The sequence below is a fragment of the Lycorma delicatula genome, chromosome 10 (genome assembly GCF_047948215.1).
Source record: "Lycorma delicatula isolate Av1 chromosome 10, ASM4794821v1, whole genome shotgun sequence".
Lineage (NCBI taxonomy): Eukaryota > Metazoa > Arthropoda > Insecta > Hemiptera > Fulgoridae > Lycorma > Lycorma delicatula.
The window spans coordinates 74,418,695-74,439,600 of record NC_134464.1 but is presented as its reverse complement, the minus strand read 5'-3'; the positions used below and the strand labels follow the sequence as shown (position 1 = coordinate 74,439,600).

The window sequence follows — 20,906 nt, the reverse complement described above, 5'->3', positions numbered from 1 at the left end:
AAGTATAAAAATATCAATGTTTCTAATATTTTAAAACAAAACATTAATTGTTTTACGAACAAAAATCTCTTAAGATATTTTTAATACGCGTATGATAGCGGTGGACTGATGTGGTAAATGTTGAACGTTAATACATACATCCAATATAATAATAATAATATTACAAAGTTAGAGAGTTGTAAGAAAGGTTGTTTAGTTAGCAAGTACTGTGGGACGGAATGATGAGCGACGGTTATGCACGAAGTTACGCGGGGATAGCCGAAGATCAGTTAGTAACGATGAAGCAGTGTAGAACTGTTGTTACGTGTCACCGGAGTTTAATTGTTTATTTATATTTGTCTACCAGTACTTTTCATAAAGAATGAATACAACTAGAACACAGGTAATTACATAATTAAGGTTGTTAACACAATATATTATTTTAATTCATTATTATGTTAATTTCATGTTGTAATATTATTTTGACTAGATTTATTCAATAAGGTATGGTTAACTGTTCTTTTTTGTAAAAATGATTAAGACTGTGGTATTAAATAAGCTTAACCAATCTTTATCAGTTTTATGTTTAAAAACTACAATATTTTATACAAATTAATTTGTAACGTTCCTAAATTTTTTATAAATTGTTTTTCGTTTATAGATTTCCATAATACTACTTATATTTGAATTCATTTCACATAGGTTACGTTTACCTATATTGATATAAGATAATGCATACTTACCTATTATTAACTTGTTATAATAGTAAGTATATAGCTATCCCCTAAAGTTATTATTTTATAGAATAGAAAGAGGATAAAATAATTTGTTGTTTCTTACTATCTGTCCTGGTCATTTTTATATTAGTAACATATAAATAAATCATTTAAAACACAAGTGGCACCATTTTACTATACAGACAGCTCTATTACAAACAAAAATTAAGTGTTACGTGTTCGAAATGTTTAATATAATTCATATTTCGGTGGGTCTTGTTTTTACGCAACAATATATTTAGCTCATTAAAGAAGGCAAGGGAAAATCAATTAATTTTCACGTTTTTTAACCCAGGTATGTGATTCTTGTTATTCATGAAAATTAGTGAGTGCGACTAGTTGCATATTACCTACAGCTGGTTATTTATGTTATCTGGCATTCTTTCGGAATTTCCCACCCAAAAATTTTCTATTTTTTTTACCGAAATATACTTAGTAGTATTATATGGATTAAAAATCCATGTATTTTAATGATTAGATAAAATTATTTTTTGAGAAAGGAGAGTTTAATTAAAAATTCATATAATATATTTTTAAATATAACATTTATTATATAAATCATAATTACAATTATTTTTTAAACGCAATATAATGTTTTACTAAACGATAATTATAATGTAGGATGAAACTCACTAATATATTGAAGTATCAAACAGAACAAATCTTCTTCTTCTTCCTTATCTAGGTGGCACTATTGAAATTTACATTAGAATTCAAGAAACGTTTTTAGCCATCATTAAAGATTGCATCATTGTTGTATATAATTTGCAAATTTAACGTTAATTATACGAGATTAGCGAGCGTAGGTCATGTTTGGTTAGGTTATGCTGATGTACGATTCGTCATACATAGTTAAAAAAAAAAAAAAAAAATTCTGGGCGGGGGGAATTCCGAAAGACTAACCGGAATCCAGTATAATAAATAAATACAAAATATATTATGATCTGTAAAACTAACCTACTATCAACTGAATATATTTTTATGACGTTGTTACATGAATATACAAATTTAGTTTTGTGTACACACTTTTTATCAAATATTTCATTTTAATATGAGTACAAATTAATTAATTTTGTTTATTTTATTAGGTGTAATAGTAAATTTTCTATTTTATATGACCGTACTGCTGAAAACCGGCTTAATATTAAAGCCATTTATTTATCTGGATTAAACACAGAATATATCAGTTTTTGGATTTTATTTCGAAAGCGAACATATATTTTCTAAAATGCTAATATCGTTGTGTAAATTTTTTTTGGATGATTAATTCACCATATAAGCTTCAAAGCTTGTGCTTAGGAATATGAAATATAAACTTTTAGCGTATAAAAAATGCCATGATTGCCCGGGATTCGAATCCGGGACCTTTTGATGAAGTCCGAGACGCTACCACTCAACCACGGAGGTAGCAATCATTTATGGAATAAGTTATATTATACGATATTAAATTGGTAATCGTTTATCTTATTTATTATTTTACTAATTTTTTAGTTCACCCGTGTTATCTTAATAAAATTATATCGCTGGTGTATACAAATCGGTGCAGTTAATCAGTTCAGTTAATTAGTGCGTGTGTTTGCTGTCCTGTACACATTATTCATTACTTTTATCGGAAATGAGTTTGTCTTAATCAGTGAGGTGCCAGATAAACATGCTGTTCGTTTTTTATAAGCCAATGGGATTTTATATAATACTAAATTATGCGTAAAGGATCATGAGATGTCTCTTTCGTTAAGCGGCAGGGAAGATAAAGGGCGTTGTGCAAAGACGAGTTATCACAATTTTGCTCGTTTACAGACCGGTACAACCCAGAAAACTTAAATTGGAAGTTTTAGTTTATTTATGGAACTCTTGAAATAGGAATATACCACTTTTAAATCTTTTAATGAAAAATTTAGTAAGGGGAGTGTCGTATAACCGATTAGAAAAATCTGTAAAATGTGTGCGGACATGTTATTCCGTAACCCAGTAACAATACTCGGGAATTGTCTGAACGTTGAAGTTGACGAAGATCGGTTTATCTTCAGGAGTGGGTGTTTGCGGGAATCTGTAGGGAAGAAAGAAATGTTTCGTATTTACGATCGCTGATCGAACGAAAAACACTTTACTAAATGATATAGTGAATTAGACCTGGTATAAACATAATTTCTGACTGTTGGCGGAGTTAGTTATATACTTAATGTACAAGATTACAATTTTACAAATCAATCTGGTAATCGTTTCGATAGAGCGTATATAAACATAGTGAATAGTTTATTGGCAGCAGAGAAAAGATGAAATTGCGAAGTGTGTGGTATATCGAAATCTACGTTAAAATCCCTTTTTATGCAAATTCATGGGGCGCCAACGTAACCTCGAAACAGAACTGTTAGATCACATTTTGCAGATATCGTCTTGTTTTGTTCTCCTCAGCAGTAATATATATATATATATATATATATATATATATATATATATATATATAAAAGACTTATTTTTTACTATTATAATAGCAATTTAGGAAATGTGTCCGTTTTTAAAATAAGACACCGATTGTTTAGTAATATCAATAAAATCTGTGTCCGTCTGAACACTAATATTGCTAAGAGTTTTAATAAGCGAGTTTTAATAAGAGTTTAAACTAAGAGTTTATAAATTGAAAAAAGCACAAAATGAAAAAAAAGGATTATTAATATTTTTAATAAAAATTTTGAAATTCTATGAAAAAATTTTATGGTAAAATTTAATTTTATTTAATATAAAGAAATTTGTAAGGTAATGATAAATGCAAGATTTAATTCATTTATTTTAATATTAAAATAAATGAATTTATTTTATTATTAAATTTTGGTTTTCCTAATATTCTCATGTTATCTAATTCTTACAAATTGTTAATAGGCTTTTTTCTTTATTGTAAAATTAACAATTACTCTTTATAATTTTAATTTAATGATAAAATAATAATAATAAATTTAATAAAGTGGGATATTATTCTTATCAAAGTATATTACACTGTAAAACACATTAGGTGTATTATCGGCTGTAAAATTGGTGTTGACCGTCTGCCAAGTGACCTTTGGCCGCATAGCTGCCTTCCTGAATTTGGCTTTTTGTATAAACCAATCAGAAACGACCATTTTTTATCTTTTTTACTCTCCTAATATCAAATGTATAAGTTTCTTCCCGTTGAGCATTTTTTTTTTAAACTCTAAGCTATAAATTTTATTGTAGATATTTAGCTGAGTGAATAATCAAATTAATTCATTATACTAAAAATGAGGGCTGTAAAATTCAAAGTGAAAATATAATTATAGCGTAAAACTATGCGCTTATTATATTTTGATAAGCTTTAATTTGTTTGGTTTTAACTAATTATTACGTTTCTCATGAAATTTATGGTGGAATATGTCACCAGGAATTTTTATTGACAGTTCAAACTTCCCAGAAATAATTTATATTCAAAACCCACTAATCAATTGCATAGAAAAGATTTGATTTATTATATACTATTATCATAATTGTTTGTTAAATGCCTGGATAGTTCTTTCTTTAGTTGCAATTGTAATAATGTGGACATGAATATTTTATTCTCCTCTTGATCGCGACAATATTATTGAAAATATTGTAAAAGTTCTTCTTTATAATCCTAACGTGAATTGAATGGCTGTTCTCAGATTGGTTGAAAAGAAATAGAAAAAAAATTTAACCTTGAAAATGACTAGGAAATAATGCAACTGGTTGGGGTCTTTTCCTTTAAGCGCCTTGTACCCGTGGATTTTTATAAATTTATGATGAAATGTCTCTCAAATCGTCAAATTAAACGATTAAATAACATTGTAGATGAAAATGTTTTTAAAACTGTTATCTGTGTTGTCCTGTACGGCTTACGAATAAGTTAGTGATCTATTATTCTTTATTTGTATATATTGTTAACAAATTGTTGATCTATGTACAAAAATTAATGTAGTTATGTAATAAAGTTCCGTTATTCGAAATATAATTTAGATTAGTTTTACTTAATTACTAGCTGCAGGGCATGCCTACGGCACGCCTCCGCAGCAAGGATATCCGCCGAGTTGCCCTGGCGGGCGGCGTCTCGGAATGGGATTATTAAGTGTCCAAAATTGATTACCTCTTTTGTAAAAATATGTTGTTTTTTAATGATAAAAATTGATATAATAAAAGTTAAATTAGAAATTTAACTCTAGAGATTGATACGAACGAATCTGGATTTTTCGCTAGTGATCGGTACATTCCGATGTCTACTTTTTTGTTATAGTTCATTATTTGATGAAGAAAAACAATTGCATAAATAAATTAAAAAAAAAAATTAAATAAGTTTTCAAACATCACTCTTAAATTAAACGCACTAAAAGATAAAAATAATTTTAGGACGGTATCTCAGAATGGATTTGACAACAAGCTTTGATGGTGATATGTAAGATTATGTGAAAGTCACAGCTTCAAATTAAAAATTTCGTGTTTTTGCCAACTTTTTCTAATCCGTGATGAGTAGCCTAAAGAGTGGGATGCGTATAAGAAAAAATTGGCAAAAACATCAAATTTTTAATCTGAAGTTACGACTTGCACAAAATCTTACACATCACCATCAAAGCTTGTTGTCAAATCCATAGAAATCGTCCTAAAATTATTTTTTTACATTTTAGTGCGTTTAATTTAAGAGTGGTTTAAAAAATTTTTTTTTATATATTTTTTTATTTCTAATTTTTTAGGCTTCATAAGTTTATTTACGGCTGCGCTAGCGCACAGGTTTGTGCGAAACATCGGATTGGTACGTTTTACGGTGGATGAGTGCATTCAAAACATCGGGCTAAACGATTTAATTTCCGCATAATCAAGACCGAGTCGATCAAGAGTGTACCTTATACGTTAAACAGTTAGCAATCGACCTGTTGTTCGACCGATTTTTCACGCCGATTGAGTCGTGATAATCGGACGAGCGGTTCCAGATATTATGGTGGCACCCCATCGCACTCCTCCCCAATTTCCGACGGCGCCCCGAGGGGAACTTGAAAATTATTATAATCCGACGTGTACCATTGGGAGCGGATGAAACATGGAGGGGGTTTAAAAGAAATTTCAGAGCGCTAGGACCGACCGTTTTTGAGATATTTACGATTTTAGTTAGAAAATTCGGATCCCGTTAGAAAGTACTAAATTTTCTCAGAACCTCGATATAAGTATATATATCGATATATATTTCGACTATACATCGATATACGATATATAGACGTATAATATGACAAGTATACACCTGATTCGTTAGTATACTGATTCGTTAGCATATGTTTCGTGGTGGTCAGGTGTATACGAATCAGTATTTTCGCTAGTGATCGGTAAATTCCGCTACTACGCTAAGAGGGACACACAGACACATATTCAATTCCGTTTAGTAGGGTACGAAATGTGTGGAATATATGAATTAAGTGTGCAGCATGGTTTTGAAAAATTCTTTATAGGTTACTTTTCCCCGTTCGGCAAAACTGCTTTCGGATGACCTAATTATAAAATGGCAAGTGAAAATTTGCATTTAGTTAATATTCTACTATTGTATGTTTCTTTTTTAAGATAAGAGAAGTTTCGTTAGTTGCCGTAAACAGTTCGCTGGGAAACCATTGTTATTAGTGTCATTACTGTATGAGTAAACCCTGTCCTGCTTTATAGTAAAGTCGAAATGTCCAAGTGGAAAAGTGCTAATCTTGTGTACGGATAGTCATAGGTTTCAAATTCAGAAAATACGTGGAAAAAGCAACAGAAATTCATACATAATACAAAAAAAAAATGTGTGGGGTACATAAAAGAAAAGAACCAGATGTTTTCTTATAATCCTTATGTGAAATGAATGGCTACTCTATATGTTTAGTCGAAAAGAAATAGAAAAAACTTAACCTTGAAAATGACTAGGAAATATTAAATATAATTGACTAGGAAATATAATTGATTGACCTGTTGTTGGGGGTTAAATTCTATTTTCTGATTAGTTGGGAAATTTATCATTTGTTATTATTATGAAAGTTTAAAAGTAATCGCTAACTCTGATTGGCTGGTTGAGAGAAATAGGAAATTCAATATGGAGGCTAAGACCAAAAGTCAGTTAGAAGACTACCAAACATGAAATCCCTACTACTTACATTAATCGTTTGAATTTTCTTGTATTTTAATAATATTTTTACTAAAATATTTAATATTTTATAAATATGGTACTATTAAAAAAAAAGTATAGATAATTTATGTTACGATGATAGGTATGTTGCTGTTTTGCAAGTCCTAGTTGGTTTCAATCTAGTCAATGCTTCATTAACCCTTTTGATTATTCATACTTCTTTCCACCTTGATATCATCAATTAATTAAAAACTTTTTGATTTATTTTAACCTTTTTCTTTTCAGCATACATTCTACATCCTCCATTATTAAACATTCTCTTTATAGGCAGTGTCTTACCCAATTGTATCTCATTGTTTTAACTGTTTTTCTGCCTTCTACATTTCTGTTAAATTTCTTTATGCCACTGTTTATTTTTACATTTTACGGTCTTCATTCTTTTCCACTGGATTTCTTTTCTATTTTTTTTATTTTTTCCTCAGTTTTTATATTATTGATTCATATAATGCCATATTCCAGAAAAACTATTTTGAAAACAATTTTCTTTCTGATCTTTATCCAGTTGCCTCATAGCACTCAGTTTTTTCATATTACTAAAACCTTATTTTGTGACTGAATTTTTAATTTTTGTGATTGTATTACAAATCTTCACTGATATTTTTGCTCAAATATTTAAAATAATCAGGCGTTTGTTCTCTCGCTTTTTCATGTTTTTAATTAATTAAGCTTTTAGTTAATTAAAAATACCCGTTCCTCAAAAGAAAACTATTTTTTAATATTTTTATTAAATTACCCAGTAGTTTGTTGGAAATTTAATTATTTTATTTATAGTATAAGCTTTTACTCTAAATAATAAATTCATTGTTTTTTTTTTTTTAATTAGGAGCAACAGCGAAGTAAAAAGTTTTTGTTGCAGATTTTTCTTTTAATCAAATTCTGAAATTAAAAGTTAAAACTATGTTACAAAACTCATATTTTAAAATCATTGCAAGTTGTTTCTTAGTACTTTTTCAATTTTAATTAAATTTTACAAGTTTATGTTACACAATATTTTATGATTCGTATACTGGTAGTTATTTTGTAGTACTTAACTGATAATTGGGAAAGCTTGTGATAAACGATCTTGGTTATTTTAGAAATGCTACTGTTACATAATAATACTGGTCTTAGGGATTACTAAGTGTTTAGTATATATATATGTACAACTAAGTATATATATATATATTGTGAACAACTGGTTGAATTTCGTATTGTTAATTTATAATACTCGTACAATATGAGATTTTAGATAAGTATATTTCATAAATATTCAACAGATATTACTTTAGTAGTTACAAATATGCATCAAGCTCATAAAACAAAACTTATTTTTTATGTGTGATTCACGTAGAATAGAACAAACGTTTAGGATGTATTCTATTGGAGAAAATAAAGAAAAATGTTCATATGAATATAGGTTTGGAAACTCTGCGTTAGCGAGTGTCGGCTGGTGAAAGATTTCACCCTGATTTTTGCGCCTTCGGTAAATTAAACCAGATTGTAATTCATCTCAGGAATGGTCGGCCTTAGACTGTACACGACTGCACTTAATTTACAATCATACATACTCGTATCATTCTCATTCATCCTCTGACGTAATACCTAACGGTGATTCCGCAGGCTAAACAGAGAAAGAAAGAAAGATTGTAATTATTGGGACATAAATTAAGGGATGAAGTTAGTGTTTTTATATGAAACGGGACCTAAAAATTGAAAAAAAAACAAGTCCTTGCACAGTATTTTTACTATTTTTTTTTTTTTTAATCTGAGGTAAAAGCCAAAAGATTTGGATCGAAAAACATACTATTATTAAAATTTTGATTTTGTATCACAGCAGACGGTAAGAATATGGTTGACAGTAAGAGAAGGCTGGCGATTTGCCAATGTTATGAAAAATGCACATTCATTTTGATTATTATATTGATAAGAACCAAAAGTTATATTTTTAATAACAAAAATGTTTAACGATTTTCGTTAATTAGATTTTAGCTACTTATTTTGTCACCGTTTACCTTCGGATATCCAAAAACAAGGGCCATTTTCGTGCGTTCTGTTTTTTCTAAATTAGGTTATAATTTTTCGGCTCATAATCTCTTAACTCATCAACTGCAGATCAAATAAAACAATTTTAATACCCACTAAAACATGAACATAATATTTAATAATTGAAATACCAGAGTAGAATATTCTTTATTCATTGAAATAGTAAAATTTTTATACACCCTCATCTTCATAGAATTTCAAAAGCTTAGCAAATGGATTGGTATTCTGGAAAAGTGGTTGGTTTTGCTTGACTCGTTCGCGTATCATCTGCAGTCTGGTGTTTTCGAAGCCTTGTTTTTAGATATGCTTTGTGTTTGTTAGAAGTAAATAAATGGATCGTTGACTGACAGCGCTTGATCAGTATTGTAGGAAATATTTAGGCAACTGCATTGTCCTTTGTCGCACATCATTTAAGTAAATGAAAAATCTTTGATAAAGGAATGCGTAACAATGAATACTTAATATTAGAATAAAACGTAGTAGGGCAGATTTTAAGTTAAAATGTTATAACTTAATTTTATTTGAAAGGACAATTTTTTTTCTCAAAAGGCAGTACCGGATTGGCGTTTCGCTATAGAGTGTCGTACAAAAAAAATCGAAAGACTCTCACATATTCAACTTGTAAAATTAAATTTAAAACGTTCTGTAAACATGTCTAGAAAAGCTTCGTTTTTGAGTTACAGCTTGCAAAAATTTTCATTGAATCTTGTTTCATCTATTTAAATAACGGTACACAGAAATTCTTGGAACGGAAATTAAGGGATAAATTTGGTGGTTTCATATGATATTTGATCTGTAAGAATGAATAAAATAGTTCTCAGAATTTTATCTCTACCAGATTTTTAGAAAATCATTGTAAAATATTTTTACAATATTTTTCGTTCCTAGAACAGTAACTGCAGCAATTTTGAGAAATCTGGAGTTAAAACAAATAAATTGGAGTAAAAACCCATATTTTTTTTCAATGTTTGACGTACAATAACTTTGTTAAATGGGTAATAAACATTTAAAACTTTTAAACAAAACTTGTAGAGAGTTTAATTTTGAACAATGTGATTATGGTATTCTGGGACCTATATTATTCAATTTTGTAAGTCTAAAACCTAAGAAATCACTAATTCTGCTCCATTATTAACGTCCTAAACATTTCAGCACGATCTCACTTGTAGAGAGTTTAATTTTGAACAAAAGATTTAGGATATTGTGGGACCTATATTATTCGATTTTGTAAGTCAAAAACCATAAGAAATCACTAATTCTGCTCCATTATTAACATCCTAAACATTTCAGTACTACCTCATATCACCAGGGTAGCTGAAATCGGGCGAAATCTTTCATTAGCCATAACTCGCAAACGAAGTATTTTACGATCTACATTTTTAGACATATGAACTTTTTCTATTATTTTCACGAGTAAAATATGTCCCGGGTAAAAATAGGAGTAAAATCAAATAGTCCCGGGAGAACTTTGTTATACATTCTGTATATAAATTATTTTAAATGTTTGCGCAAATCTTTAGTATTTGAATTTTCGGTTTCTTACCTTACAAATATATTTCTTTAGTGCCTAATAGTAAAGTAACATCTTCATTTATGTTTTTTTTTTTTCATTTTTATATCTATGAGGTTTTTCCAGATTACAGATTAATGATAATTAATTCATAACAACATCCGCTTTAGGTAATATTTTCAACGAACGAACTGTTCGTTATAAATTCAGTATGTATGTCTATGAACACTAATTGACTCTGATTTGATTTTGATTTCGGATTCGGATAAAGCGTAGTTAGAGAATTACAAAATTGCACGAATGATCACGATTGGACGTCAGGGTCACCTCAAATCACCATCAAATTAAAATTTGTATTAATCATTACACAATAACGGTATAATATATCTAATTGATTCAAATGCATTAATATAAAGTTTACTGAAACCCATAAAATATATAAATATCAATTTTTTATATCAAGTTTAAGACCCAATAATGGCGGAAAAGTTAATTTTTTAATAACTGAAAAAATATATATCCCATAAAACCGGGAAAACTAGAGATAAATAAATTATATTAATTTAGCGTATGCAGCGTTACTTAAAGTTAGAGATAATAGCGTTGTTAAAAATTAATTAATAATTGAAAGAACGATATAAGAATGTTGGTTCGGGAAATTCTTACTAGACTTTTCATTGATAACTGGTTTAATTTTGTTTTGGCTGAATTTGACCCACTTTTCAAAACTTACAGCAGTTAACATTTCCTTAGTTTTCATTTTGTCTACAGTTCTATTAAGCAATAATTGAGTGGCCGATTCATCTTTTACTAAAAATACGTTTGATTTTGTTCTTGTAAAATTATATTTACTCATTCTAATATCAAAATATTAAAGATATTTATTTTATTAATTGAACATTTTACGTGTAGTTTTGAAATGAATGAATACTAATTAAAGTAATTTTGTTCTTAATATATATGAGGATATAAAAAATATTAAAATTTTTCAATAACCTCTTTTAATTAGATGATTTTTTGGAATTTTACTACTACAAAATATAATTTTATGACGAGTTATCAATTATCAATACGCTTTTTATATAATGAGAATCTGTTAAAGATTCTCCAAAGCCTTATTAGCGTTATTGTTTTTTCTTTCATGTTGTCGTAATAATCACCTTTTCATATTAATTAACTATTTTGAAAAACCTGTCTTCCTTGCCAACGGCATAAATTATTATTAATAATATTCTCTCTTAGAGAAGGTGGATAAAATATATTGTTGTTTCGTTTTCCTACCACTTTCGGTTGGAGAGTGAATTTATAAATAATATTACTTTATGGTTAATATTAGGCCTTCCATCTACCTGAAAATTCTCAATTTATTTTAATATCTTACACTTTCTTTTCTTGTATAAATAACAGTTTTTCTTCATTTTGACGTTATACTCTATACAATCATTAAATTGTTATATAAAATAATAGACTTTTTTTTTGTTTCTACAAGCCAAAATACTTCTCAATTTTCCATCATATTATATATATGTAGGCGTATTTTTATTTTGTCAAATAAAAACAATGTACAGTTATTCTGATCTGATGAACCAAAGTCCTCTAATTTTGGTAGAGTTTTCTCTTACGAGTAGAAATTATTATTTTAGTCTTAAAGAAAAAAAACTCCGTTTATCTCTACGTTTTCCAGTTTTTCTTGTCTCCTGAATCAAAGATAAAAAATTCTGTATGGATTATATGTATACATTGTCATTTATTTTATCCTGTTTTTATAAAAGAAAAGTTTAGCTTAAATTCATAAAATTTGGTATATATTTTGTCCCGTCTCGTTGTACTACACGATTTTTTTAATTACACATTAGGATTGTATTACTGAGGGATTCTTAATCCTGAATGTGTTGGTTTTAAAAATGTGTTATTCCAACTTGATTACAAGCTAACATAAAGTAGTGTGTTTTTCAATCCCAATTTTTTGTCTTTCGCCGTAGATTTACCGAAAACTACTAAAACATAAAGTAGTGTGTTTTTCAATCCCAATTTTTTGTCTTTCGCCGTAGATTTACCGAAAACTACTAAAAATGAATTTTTTCAATTTTTCAGGTCAGATTTTATAAAAAAGACATTAAATTTATCCCTTAATTAATGGGTCCATGAATTACAGTCTTCTTTTTCTGTTTAGCCTCTGAAACTACCGTAAGGTATCATTATTTCATTATATGAATTAAGATGATATATGTATGAATGTAAATGAAGTGTAGTCTTGTACATTCTCAGTTCGACCATTCCTGAGATGTGTGGTTAATTGAAACCCAACCACCAAACAACACCGGTATCCACGATATAGTAATCAAATCCGTTAAAAGTAACTGCCTTTACTAGAATATGAACCTTAGAACACTCGACTTTGAAAATCAGCTGATTTGCGATGACGAGTTCATCACTAGACAAATAAGGTGGGTGGGTTATGAATTACAATCTGGCTGAATTTTACTGAAGGTGCAGAGCGAAATTTTTTGCTAGCGGACACTCGTTAATAAGCGTTTCTTTACATACATTTATATCAAATTTTTTCTTTATTTTCACCAGCAGAACATCTCCTAAAAGCTTGTTACTTGCACGTTCTTCGCGAATCATTCTACATGTAACAAATCTTTATAACATTTTTCGGTACAAAACGGCAGATAATTTTCTTATACGAAGGAAAATGGAGAGTTGCATTGGAGAATATTTTTTATCCGCAAGACACCATGGTCTCCCTTCCATTCATGACACCACCAGTTTATGATTACGTATCATTGTTTGCCTGTCAGCAGCTACGCTATAAATATTTCACACTTTACATTTTACTACACATTTAAACCTAATGATTATTTTTGATTCTGTTATAAATTTGTGCCTTTCTCAATACTTATTAAATTTAAATTAAATTTAATATTAACGATCATTTTTTTCTTTATTTTCCTCTCGGATGCCTTATTAACCGTCCCCCCCCCCAAAAAAAACCCAGTGTTGTTAGATTCAGGGCTTAAATTACCGCTAATGAAGTAAAGTTATTTTTAGAATTATCTATTTTTCAAAATAAACTACAATTTACAATTCTATTTATTTTTGTTATTTAATTTTCACTCTAATAATAATCTATTATTTATTAAACGATTTTCTCTTAAAAATAATTTAGAAATTATGATGTTTATTTAAGTAAGAAAACAAGTAAATTAATATCTATTTTTGATTAATAACGTGGTTGATAAATTTTAAACGGTATGAAAATGACTTAAAACTTAAAATATCGTTACTAATGTTTCTTAATCTGATTAAATAAGCAATTAAATTAGAATTGTTTTCATGATGATATCAGGTACAGTATATAAAATTTAATTTATTTTAAATAGCGTGAGTAATAACTTTGTTTTACTAAGTTTTAACTTTATGTAAATTATAAATTATTAATGAAATACAGGTTATGAAATTTACGTTATTTAAATATCTTAATATTTAAAGCGTATTATACTTACCTATTATATTTAAAAAAAAGTTTCTTTTCTCTGGTATTGTCTGTTTAATACAATAACCAAATTATTAAAAATAAATTAAAGTAGTATTATTACTTATTGTATTACAGTTTTTACATTGTTTATTTATACATCATAGAAATAAGCAGTTTAATTAAATTTTTAAATGGCGTTCTTTTACTAGTATTTAACAACTATATTATGAACTTAATCTCATTTACCGTTTATTTTTATTGTTTCAATACATAACAATTTATTGTTTAAACTCTTCTTTTAAATTAATACATTCAAGGTTTATGATGTATACAAAAAATATCAATTTCAAAATCAGTATGATGATTGGTATTGAATTTCATAGGTAAGTGTCTCATAATTTGGATAGTAATACTCATCAATGAGTCGAGATCTATGTTTTGATTATATAATACTCATGGTCGAAAAAAAATGATTCGCAAAGGTATTCGGAAGCGAAAAATTATTTTACCTTGAATGTTGCACTTTTTAATGTCGAAAAAAATGATTCGCAAAGGCATGTGGAAGCGAAAAAATGATTTTACCTTGAATGTTGCACTTTTTAACGTTGGATATATGGCTCTGATATATGGGATTCTCGATATTGTCTGTCAGAAATCAAAAGTTTTTTAACTCCAGTTCTTCAGCCCTTACTTGAAGAAGTTCTCTAGTGTATTCAGCCATTTTTACTATATTTACTTAGCAAGTAAAAGGATTGATAAAAATGTAAATTATTTTTTTGATGATAGTAAACTGCCGAAATCTATTTTCAAACTGTTCTTTAAGTTTTAAAGATGCTTAAAATATTATGACAAGTTAAATTCAAAAATTCCTACTATTTTCTTCATATTTTAAAAATGCCCAAGAGATCCTATATGCAGCTGTGTTATCCATAAAACTAGTCTTGTTTAATTGAATTTACAAAGCGTATCATTTTAGCGATATGATTTTTTTTTCCTTGTTGTTTCAAGTTTAAAGAATTTTATTTTTCCATGTTGTTTGTGAAAAAGCACAAATCAACCAGCCGGCCAGTGCCAGTTAGTTCACCGAAATGTTCATTTTGGGGTTAAGATTTTTTTTTTTGTATTATCTCTTCATTCAAGCTTAAAAATCATAAAATGCAGCGATAAAGGCAGTCAGCCCAGGAGTTTTAATCAAATATGTAAAGGCATTTCTTTTTAACTATTGTAAGATAAGGTGAAACTGGCCAGACAGCTTCATTGGAATACACAGAATCTTATCAGAACAAATCCAACGATTATTTCGAGTTGGATTTTTTTACATTGGGATGCGTATCGAAATTTCAAATAAAAATTATGGACTACATCCTCTGATTATCGATTAGTATTAGATTCTTTGAATAATTCGATACTGCATATTTCTATCCACCACCACTTGGTTATGTCGCCTAAGTGCATTGCGGTGGGCACATTAAAATTGGTTGACGGGCACCGGTGTATCCGCGAGTATACGGTTGGGAATCAACCCCTTGCATAATGCCCCGCTAAAATCCTGATTTTATTCTTTACGAATACAAAAAATTATTCGTAAAGACTGTATAGAAAATTGTATCGCGTATTGCTGCAGATATAAATTGGTTACGTATGGTTTGGTAACATTACTCTTTCATGAAGTATTTTTTTTATAATAGGAGAAAAAATTGTAAGAATAAAATCATTTATATATATCCATGAAAGCCATGTAAGCCTTATTATTGTATTCCCTAAAGACTCAAAAAAATAATTAAAAAAAAAAATCATATTTTTATATTAAAAAGGAAAATCTATTCTACTTTATATTGTTAAAAATAGGGAAAACATAATAAGTAGATAGAATAAAGAGGAAAAATTAATTAATTTTCAGAAAAATTTTATTATATTCTAACATTCCAGGAAATAAGTCTTTTCTCCTTGCTTTTACGCTAAAGATAATTTTGTGAATATTTATTCTTTCTTGTAAATATTTTCGAAAGTATTGTCTTTAAAACTATATACAGAGTATATAACGAAGTTCTCCCGGGATTATCACAACTTATTCTACTCGTAAAAATAATGGAAAAAGTTTAGATAAACATATGTCTTAAAATGCTTCATTTCCGAGTTACGGGTAATAATATTTCGCTTTTATTTCAGCTACCCCAGTGTAATGAGGTCGTACTGACATTTTTAAGACTTAAATTAAATAGCAAAATTAGTGATCTCTTATAGTTTTTGATCTGAAAAATTATATAAAATAAGTTCCAGAACTGTATCTGCAATAGTTTTTGAGAAATGTGAAGCAAATACCAATAAATAAGGGTAAAAGCCATATTATTTATGTTTGAAGTAAAAATAGTTTATTAAATAAGTAATAACATATAAAAGTTTAAACAAAACTTTTAAAGCATTTAATTCTGAACAAAATGATTTAAGTTCGTTTAAACAAAGAAAAATTAGAGAAATTGTATTTTTTTTTTTAAAGAGTATATTACTGCTATATTTATCACCAAATTACATTTTTTTGTAAATAAAAACCAAATTTTTTTTTGAGTTATGAAAAATTTGTAAAAACAAAATTTATTGATAAAAATTTAAAAAAAAGATTGAAATAAAAAAATTTTCAAAATTTTTATTACCCACACAAAATTTTCATTAAAAATATTAAAACTTCCCTACTCCATGTATACAGGAAATAAACAATTTCCAATTTTAATTTGCTGGATTGAAGCCACGTACCGATCTTTAAACGAGCAAAATTGCGACAGTTCGCCTTTACACAACGCAATTTACCTTCCCCATCGCTAAACCAAAGAAAGAATTCATGAACCTGTACACAAAGCCTAGAACTTTGAAAAAGCCCTTTGGTTTGTAAAAGACAAAAGCATGTTTTTTATTTTGCACTTCAAGGATTATATCAATAGTCGGATGAAAATAACGAATAGTGACAAATACAACGGTACTTTTTTCCTATTTATCCTCCGGGAATCACCGTCAGGTATTACTTCAGTGAATGAATGAGGATAATATATATGAGTGTAAGTGAAGTGTAGTCTTGTACAGTCTCAGGTCGACCATTTCTGAGATGTGTAATTGATTGAAATCCACCACCAAGGAACACCGGTAAGATCTAGAATTCAAATCCGTATAAAAGTAACTGCCTTTATTAGGATTTGAACGTTGGAACTCTCGACTTGGAATTCAGCTGATTTGCGAAGACGCGTTCACCACAAACCAACCCGGTCGGTTAAACACAACAGTACTAGGTTGAAATAATTGACTGTACTATTATATAGCCAGCGTTATTACCTAGAAAAGATGAGACTTGGTAAAATATAACTATATACCAACTAATAAGATAAACATTATCATTTAAGCACGTAGACTGTTCGGGAGAGCGGCCGTGTCCGAACACGGCATCTCCGGGACATCTGCCAAGAGGACCGTACTCCACAGGGTATAAGAAAACGGCCTCATGCCGTATTAAACGAACCACCGTGAAGAGGCGGTACGAGTGTCAAAAAATGACAAACCAGGATTAGGAGCCTCTATATTGCGTAACTTATAAATGGAAACCGCACAAAAATTCCGGCCGCGAAAGTGACCGTTTTCGCAATTAAATTTTGTTAAAACTACAAAAAGCTAGACATCACCCCACACCGTCCCACGAAGAGACCACAATTTCATTTAGTCAGCATATGCGACTCCCTCCGGAGAACGGGGCGCATTTCTCCCTCCAAATAACTAGAGCTCCGGTAGGCGCACTTTTGCTAGCCCATAGGTGCTGGTATCGAAAGTACTTCAGCGGTCGACTGAAGGGGAATCACGCCGGGATTACTAGGCTCAAAAGCTTAGTCTGTCACGGTCAGAACCAGTAAATAAATTACACCATGGTCCATACGGATAGGAACGCAAATTATCGAATGAATCCGTCCATAAATAAAACTTAAAATTTATAACCGCCACTAAATAACCGATGAAATCCGCCCGATAATAGAAAGATACAGCAGCAAGGGACATTGTCCAGGGTCTGCGATATGTAGGGAGATATATTGAAACTCCCGCCATTCTTGCGTTCCGTTCCGTTATCATTTAATATTGTTTTATTTATTCCATAATAATTTACACTGAAATTCCGAAAATGAAAATTTATGAACGTGTCCGATTTCAAAATAAGACCCAAATTTATAAATATACCGTTAACTTTTTTATTTAGGCAACAATTCTTTTATTTTATTTTTATTAAAAATAATTTTTTTAAAAAGCAGACAACAATCTCTAAGACTAAATAATAAAAGATAATTTTTTATTTTGTAATTTCTTTCTTATTTCGTACAAGTTTATTTTTTATTTAATGTAATTCTGAGTAGTTTGGATTTGTAACCAGTTATTATAAAGATAATAAATAATTTTTTAACTGTTTATTTCTATTAAACTGAAGGATTGAGCGCCTCATAATATGAGTTGTTGATAGACCACTACATGAAAGGATATCTTAAGTCGATCTCAATGAGGAACTACTTATTGCTTGTCGGTCCCATCTCAAGAGCTTCAGGATTTAGTAGATAGGGATAATTGGAAATTGAGGAGCACAATAGGCCAACAGAGGTTCAAGTGCAATGAAATGCAAAATACGTGGTATTTTCCCCTCTTACAGAATACAATCAAATTATAATAAGGGAAGATTTAAAAAAAAAAAATTATCATGTTTAACAATGAAAATTATTCATTTATTATTTATTTTAAAAAAAAACTAATCTGAAAATAGAAAAATTAAGATGGGTTTTATGGTGTTAAGGAAAAATTGGATACTTTTATCTCTATTGATGCTGGAACAGCATAGTTATGAAAGTAAAGAATAGAAAGTAGGTATTATATTTAAAAAATTTTAATTCTTAAATATTATTTTTGGTTTAATTTAAATTAACAAAAAGAAATTGATAAAAACTTGATATTAATAGTATTTTTCAAGAAAAACGATGAGTTATGTTTTTTTAACCGATTTGCAGTTTCTCTTCTAAATATTTATGTAGAATTTCATCATAACTAATAATTTTCGATCAATTTTAAATAGAAAAAACAAAAATTACATGTGTTTACTTTTATTAGAATAAAGACAAATATTCTTGTATTAAAGAATTAGAAAACTCTGTTATAGATAAACTCCGACTGATAAAAAAAATGTCCTTTTTATGTTGAAAAAATAGGGTTTGTTATGACGGAATATCTTTTAATTTTTTGGAATAATTTAAATAAAAAAGTTATTAAAACAATTTTTTTCTCTTTCCATTATTTTCAAACCGTATTATGAATTTATAGGTGATATAAAAGACTACAGAGAACGCAACGCCCATGGTAGATGCAAACAACAGGTGTTATATTACAATTGTTTTTTGTCTATTAATTTTTAAAAAATTCATCAAAGAAGTTTTTTAGAGATTAAAGCAAACATGGTTTTTTTTTTGTTTTTGGGTTTTTTTTTTAATTTATGCAAAATATATATTATATATTAATTTAATATATTATGCACAGAGGTGCACGATAAGCTAACACATTTATAGTCTATTATAAATAAATGTTTCTTACTATATGTTTCATATTTTGCATGCGTAATCCCTATTTCTTGTAAATACCGGTAGATGTCACCTAATCTTAGTATTCGCTTCTGATTCCGCGACACATCAGTTATTGATAATTTATGGCCGATCACGAACGTTTGTCTAATTAACAGCACGCTAAAGTTGTGCTTCTTTATGCTGATTGAAGAAGTGTTACAGTGACTGTAGCGACAATTTCAATCTCATTTTAACATTCGATGGACTCCAGCAAGAATCATCAATCTCCGTTTATACAGTAAATTTAAGGAAGAAAGCAGCATAAAAGAGAAACAACCAAAATCAGCTCCCATTCGTTCTCCGGAAAATATCAAAGCACTTAGAGTTACCGTGTAACATGGTCTACACGATGAGCTACCGAGAAAGGGGAATATCTTGTCTTACAATACAAAAGATATTACACAATGATCTCAAGCTGTTTTCATACAAATTGACGACCTGCATAAGTACCCGGTACGAGGCTGAACGTAATAGAGTTCTTAGGGAACTTGGGAAAGTTAACTCCTTTCTGGATCTGAGGGTCAATTGGGGGACCTGCAGAGAGTAGTCCATTGTCGCTGGCTTCCTTCGTTTCTTCGCACTGCGTAGGAGAGCTGAGGGAGTCTAGTAGACTAGTACTCCGGGTGGCTAGGGTTCCGCCTGGACAGTTGATTCGCCGGAGATAGGCGCATTGGCAGTAAGCCTCGGTTAATTTGATTAGAACAATAATTTTTAAAGTTAAATTACTGCACTAACAAGGACATGGTAGTCTACGCAACCGTGAGCTGTAGCACTGTCTTACCGAGAGCGGTCTTTGAATGAGATAAAGTAAACGTCACCCGGGACTCTGTGATGGAACTGAGTGGGAGTAAGAGATCTGTCCTCGACTCCCTGGTGGTGGACCAGACCGGAGTCCGTAGTAGTTGCAATAAAGTTAGAGATTTAAATTGATAAGTTGTGATTGTGGGTTTAAATTACCGTTGTTACGATCAACACATTGTGTGGTATGATTTAGTGCTGATTAGATTCATTCAATTCCGATGTACGAGCCATTTTCAGCCACTTATAGTTTTATGAAGTGTGAACTAGTCACCGGGTTCGTGCTTCCGCGAACTTGGTTATGGAAAGTTGGTTAGAACAACATGGAAACAACAACATGGAAAGTTGGTTTGGAAAAAACTTGGTTAGGACAAAAGAAAGATGTCCGAACGAAGTCTACAGCGAGGGCAAAACTGAATTAAAATTCACTGATGTATCTACCGACGCATTTACATCGGTAATATCCAAATGAGGCCTGGCTAATGACTGAAATGCAATCAGTTAGAGGATAAAAAAGACGACCTCCATTCTTTAATGGAGATGGTCTTTA

The 20,906-nt window shown here is 29.6% G+C and overlaps 1 long non-coding RNA gene across 1 annotated transcript in view; it reads left to right on the top strand.

Moving 5' to 3' along the window:
* Positions 1-286: 286 nt before the first annotated feature.
* LOC142330814 (uncharacterized) overlaps positions 287-20,906 on the top strand; it is a 321,599-nt gene continuing 300,979 nt past the window's right edge. Inside the window, exon 1 of the long non-coding RNA XR_012757842.1 lies at positions 287-382. This is a non-coding gene — a long non-coding RNA (uncharacterized LOC142330814). The remainder of the gene's footprint in view (positions 383-20,906) is intronic.